The sequence below is a fragment of the Centropristis striata genome, chromosome 22 (assembly GCF_030273125.1).
Source record: "Centropristis striata isolate RG_2023a ecotype Rhode Island chromosome 22, C.striata_1.0, whole genome shotgun sequence".
Taxonomy (NCBI): Eukaryota; Metazoa; Chordata; class Actinopteri; order Perciformes; family Serranidae; genus Centropristis; species Centropristis striata.
This window is the reverse complement of record NC_081538.1, coordinates 21,140,063-21,146,801: the sequence shown is the minus strand read 5'-3', so window position 1 is coordinate 21,146,801 and position 6,739 is coordinate 21,140,063.

Here is a 6,739-nt window from a genome sequence, read left to right as displayed (position 1 = left end):
ATGAATGATTTATCTAAAATTGTTTGTCAGCTTTAAGCTAATACTATATGATACATACAAGTTTTCTTTTCTGAACTAGTACTCAGTGGTGGAAAGTAAAAAAATAATTTACTTGCTACTTTATACTTCTACTAAATTACAACTTCCTGGGATGTATTGTTGTGTGGCAGCTTAACATTCTGATTATTAAATCAAATTATAATTGACGAAAAAATTAAGATTAGATAGACTAAACTTTCCAGGAGTATAGAAAGTCAATAAAATTATCTCCACTTTTACAAGCTGCAACATTAATGTGAAGAATGTCAATAATTATAATCGATTATTATAACAAATAATAATTTAGTCTGCATGAGGCGTGGTGTTTACTGTGGTGCAATTATTCTGTACTTATTTGTGTAGTTAAAATGTGTTTACAGTGTAAATAGCTGTCATATTTTTATTTTTTTTAATTGTAGTTTATTTTATTTCTATTTATGTAAGATGAATTTCCCTGGTGTGGGATCAATACATTTGATCTAATTTTACCTTATCTTAAATATTATTCTCAAATTGGCCATTCTGTTTAATAAGTACTTTTACTTTTTGATACTTTAAGTATATTGTGATGTTAATAACTGTGTACTTGTTTTGGTCTGGTATAACATTCACTTAGTTAAAGATTGAAGTTCTTCTTCCACGTCTGCTAGCATTGATGAAGATATGAACATGATTAATAACTTAGAAATCCTGATTATTAAGATGCCTTAGTAGTTGCATTAATTGTTGCATTTTTCTTTCATTAACTCTTGCATGAGCTATTATTCATTCTTATACAGGCCGGATAGTTCAAGTACTACATTAATTCATTTATGCTGTTTCATACATGAAGTCATTCATTATAATTCATGTTCCCTTACCATTAAGTGTTACAGACTTCCTTTTTAATGCTTTAGCCACTCTACTTGTGTTTCCCTCACTCTTTCCTCCATACTGATCTGCTTAACCTGTCCTCACCTCTGTCCTCTTAGTCTTCCTGCTTATAAATAATTCCTTTCACATTGCTTTTTGCTTTATCCTTTTATTTACCTCCTTTCACCCGTTGCCTTTAAATGTCCCCTGTTCAGCCCTTTTTACTTATTTGTTTTACCTCTGTCCTGTTTCGTATTCCCTTTTTAATCCCCGTGTCTCCCTCATAAACCCTTCTTCCCCACTTATTTCTTTTACCCTTGTCCTTCTGCTTCTTGGTATTTCCATATCCCTGAGCTGATTCCCTTGTCCCCTCGCTTGCAGCCTGTTGTATTCCCTGTCTCTCTTCTCATCCGTTTATCACTGGCCCTTGTTCTGTTAATCCCCGAGGGTTTTGTTTATTTGTGTTGGAGCTGCTTTTACAGCTTGCGACTGACCCCACCTATTTTCTCACCAGTCATTTGAACAGCAGGGCTGCTTTGCAGCTACTCCACCAATTAACATACCATTAGCATAATATTTGCATGTGTGCATTAGGGTGTTGATGGGGAGAGAAAATAACAGTTTTACAGGTTTTTTTTTTTTCTTGTCTAAAAAAAATATATATTTCATGGAATGACGTTAAAGCGCCCACGGGCTTCTTTATCTCGCTTTGATACTGCTGTTCAGCGAACAACATCATGTTTCAAGTTTGCTGTGAAAAGTTATGTGAGTGACTGGCCCACCTACACGTTAACATCTGATGATTATGATCTTCTAATTTGTTCCATCACGATTTGGTTTTGAACTGTTATATAAATGATGCTTAAACTATAATTAAAGGGGACCTGTTATCCTCTCCCTTACTTCCTGTCATAGTTTTTTTATATAATGCTAGTGTCGGATGTTCATATTAAACATGGTTTTCAATAGTTTCAAATGACGTAAACCTATGTGAGCCAAGCCCCCAGATTTCTGACTGTCCTGTCCTGAATGTTACCAACTATTTGGAAATGACGTCGGTTGGTGACAAATTTTTTCTGTATGGTCGTTGATTTAGAAGCTTTTATTGCTTACTCTTTTTCTTTCATTTTTTCTTTACGGTAAAAAGCGTTACTATAGTACTCTTTTTTCCAATGCTCCATGTAGCTACATGCTAACATTGGGGAAATCTGTAATTTTGGTACTCAGTCTTGCTTTTTTCTTCATGATTTTGAATCACATTCCTGCTGTGACATGCCTTATTGTGTAGTTTTTGGTTAAGAAGCTTTAATTTGTAATTTTTCATGACAGAAAGTGTCGCTACAGTGGCGTTACCGTCTTTCCACTGCTACATGTAGCTACGTGCTAACATCAGGAAAACCTCTTGGTTGCCTCTATTGCTTATTTCTCCCAAATTTTGGATCTTATTCCTAATGGAACATGCGTAATTGTGTATTTTTTGGTTAAGAAGCTTTTGTTGGTGATTTTTGACAATAAAAAGTGCCATTATATTATTCCATTATTCCACTGCTTTGTGTAGCTATATGCTAACATCAGGGAAATCTGTACAAAGAATGCTTTATGTCACCACAGAAATTGTGCTGCCATAGTGTTGTTACAGTCCTTCCACTGCTACATGTAGCTACCAGGCAGCAACCTCCGGGTCTGAGCAGGGAGGCAAACCAGGAAGTGCTTTAAGCTGCAACCTACCAAAAATTCCAGCAGGGGGTGCTAAGTTTGGCTGCAAAAACATTTCTGTCCATTAATTTCAATGCAAAATGAGAAAACTTCTCACTTGATTTATTACCTCAGAAACACTATGGTCTCAATTGTTAGTAAAAAATCTTCTTCTAGACAATTTGATATTAATAGTTCTAAAAATGGCCCCATTTAGAAGAAAATAGAAGATAAAGAATCGTATGATTTGGGGCGTGGCTACCTTTGATTGACAGGTACTAACAAGGCGAGCCGTCATCAGGAGAGAAGCAGAGAAATGCAAATCCACGGCAACGTGTCAATAAAGTTATATATAACATTATATAGATATAAAAAAGGACGTGTACCAGTTTGGTCTCATAACTTTGACCCTTTCACACTGTATTTTCACTTAATGACAGTTTATTTTAATGTTTTGTTCAGTAAAAATGTCTTGTTCAGCTTTTGGTTGGACTAACAGACACTCCAATGAGTCACTGTTCAGTTTTCTGAGGAAAGTAACGTACATTTTGTTTTTGTTTTTCTTGCTAGCCAAAATGAACATCCCAGTTAATGCTCCAGCTAATGCTAACATGAATTAGCAGCGGCTTCTCTCAGTCAGGTTGAGGTGTAGAGAGGCGTGTAGTCAGTGATCAGATCCCTCTTGCTCCTCCACAGTTTAAATATGGTCTGCTCCCCGTATCGGAAACAAGATGGCGAGTGTAACGATGAACTCAATGCTTCCAACGGGCCACAAACCAGTGGGTCACGGTCACTACGTCCATTATTTATATACAGTCTATGGTAGCTACATGGTATCTCTGGGAAAATCTGTAATCTTGGTTGCCAGCGTTGCTTAGAGCTTCTCTTGGATCACATTGCTGTTGAACATGTTCAATTGTGTAGTTTTGGGGGTTTTTTATGGTAAAAAATTCCTGCAATTACAGTGATACAGAGTCGGAAAAAGAGAAGATGTGGAAGACCCAGAAATGAAGACCGATCAAAGCAAGGATGTAAAGTCAGATTGTGGAGGTCAAAGGTGAATGAACAACAACAAGGGGAAAATGACCAAAACAGACAGAAGGTGTTATGAATGAAAGAAGAAAGTGGGTACAAGAAAAACAAACAATCAGGGCCGCACATGCAGACACATGAATGGAAATAAACAAATCCATACATTTTGATGGAGACTGATGGGGAGAGAGAGGTGAAAGTAGGCCAGCTGCCGCTGATGAAGCCGGTGAGTGTTTCATGTGAGAGTGGCGGCTGAGCAGAGGGGCGACGTGTCAGGGGAGTCGAGCCAGTTTCCCAGTCTTGATTGGGGATCAGCCCGCGGGCTTCGCTGTTCCGCTGCGTGCCACGCCTGTCCCTCACACACCGCCGCTCTCAGATCTGTCACATTAGGGCCGTCGCTCAAACACTGACGGCGCTTTGTGATTGTTTGTCTCGTGTCACGCTGATTACTTTGCTCATTGAAACCTGACTGAAGGAAGTGCATGAAGTTGCGGTGGTGAGGAAGTCACACCCGGTAATGAGGCTAATATCTGCTCGGTCATTGGCCCGCGTTTTTCTTTTTTTTAAAACCCTCCCAATCATCTGGAGGGCTTGTCTCGCGTTGACTCAACCCTTCTCCCCTCCAGAAACAACAGATGCCAGATACAAGCGATTGAACATGATCTGTCATGTTTGTATTTAAGGACTGAGCAGTGCTGTCATGTGATAATGTGATATGTGCTACATGTGAACTGTCACACATTAATCCTATGTGTAAAACTACTCACACTTAAATCACGGAAAATAAAGTAACTGGGTGGCCATCTGCCAAAATCATATAAAAATATATATATTTGATAAACCATATGCTTGCATATCTCTATCTTATTTTGCATCTCAGCATCGTGTTACTCTATTTTTATGGTTTGAGTGCAGGCACTTTCTGATATGGGATTATTTTATGGACTCTTAATGCATCAGCCACCAATATTAATGGCCAGGCACAGAGCCTCTTCTCACTTCTTTTTTAAGCATCATTGAAAATGAGGGACAACTGATGAAATATTTGAAAAATTTTGCAGCTTAAGTACTTTGCTGAAATCATTTTTATGATACTTTTACGATCACATTTTTTTCTGTTTTAATGATGCTGCAGTTTGTGTATATATTAGTATGTTCGACAGGGGATTAGCAGGGCTGCCAGAATAACTGAAGATGAAGTAATAAGAAGCAGCTACCTGATAAACATGCATTTATAATAATTAGCCCACCCCCCCAACTGTTTAGATCTAAGTCGACTAAGATTTTGCTTGCTCTTATGCTTTTTTTCATGCTGCGTGACGTTTCCAAAAATGTATGAGCACATGTCTGGTAGACACATCATTTAAAGAGGTGCATGATTCTTTGTGGAGGAACTCCGTTTTGCAGATCTGTCTAATAAATCAAGTGTTAGTCGATTAGGAGTGTCTTTAAACCGAGGACAGCCCTAGTAATATTATGGGGCTTTTAGACTTGATTTAATATCAATTTGTAAGCCTTGTTTGCTATTCTATTTGCTCCTAGACTAAACTAGACTATAATGTAATTTCAAAATAAAGACACTTTTATTTCTTAATATAAAATCTTTATTCGAACTATGTTTTCTGTGTATTTTTGCACATCACATATGGATAGATGGCATTTTAATCTGTATTGTCTGAGTATTAGGCCTATGTCTGCAGCTTTATGTAATTGTATAATTCATTGACAAGGCATCAATCAAAAATCTGAATAATGTGTTACAATACATTCAGATTTAATTCTAATATCATATTGCTTCTTTTAAATTCCACTCTACAATATTATGTGTTTATTTAGTCCTTGCTTGTGCATTGTGAAATGTGTGCTCACGCAGTATAAATGCAGTTATATATAATATCTAGCAGGCCTGTTGGCCCTGGCTGCTCTGCTGCACTCAGCTCTCTAGCTGCTCTTGTCTCTGTATAATCCCCCCTCCTCATGAATACATTAACGCCGGAGCCTTAAACTCAGCTTAGCTGGCGGCTCAGCGTCACAGCACATCCTATTACCGACTTTAAATCATTAATGTGACATCGTTTTCACTCAATTTCCAAACACCCACGGTCGAGAACTGCATATTTCACTGAGCCGGTGCAGAGAGAGGGCCGCGCTCAAAGTCACACAGACGCATGCGCAGCATTAAGACAAATATAAGTGCATGTGATTCACACAAGTTTTTCTTTGAGCTGTACAGGATTTACACAAGCAGAAAAAGTTAGAAAATTAAATCATATTGAGAATATGCAAGGCAGAATACCAACAGGCATTCACATGTAAATACGTAATAGTTTTCACTCTTTGTCTCAACTATTGTGATGGAAATAGCCAGTGGATAATTGTGGTTTAAGCTGAGCTAACTCCTACAGTACACCTTAGGGTGTGTGTGTACAGTATGTGTGTGTGTGATTTAATCTGTGAGTCTAGCCACCGTTTGCTTCCTCCAGCATCTCGTGTAGTGCTGACAATAAAGGAAAAAAAATCTGAATCCCCCTTTTTGCTCCTCAACTATTCACACATAAACCTTTTCTCAGGTTTTTACCTCCAGGCTGGCTCTGAAAAATTCACAACGCCCAGAGAACAACTAAGTCCTTCACTTACCGTAGGAGTTGTGGATCTGCCCCCATCGTGCCTCTTTATTGCATCAAAAGGGCTTTTTTGTGAAGCTATGGTAATTAGCAAACCACGTAAAATCATCTCCTCTGAGTGCATTTAACTGTTTTTATACGCAGAGTGTTGGACGGGGCGGTGGGGGTTGATTGCTGAACATATGGACACAGATGGGCACAGCATTTTAATGGGCGCACTGAGTGGGGTTTTGTGTTTTTTTAACCCTTGAAAGTGAAGGCATGAACATCCTCAACATCCTTAAGCGAGCATCAATTAAAGATTTGCTTTTAAACTGGCGACAGCAGCACAGGCGGCTGGCATCCGGAGCTTTTTAGAGGCGGTCAGAGTACACAGAATCTTCCCCTTTTTTGTTTGTGTGACTCGCACATGTGCACACACATTTCATCACTCACCCCCTCTTCTTCTGTCCGCCCATGTCCCTTGTTGTGCTTAATTAGGTTATCAGGTTGCTAAC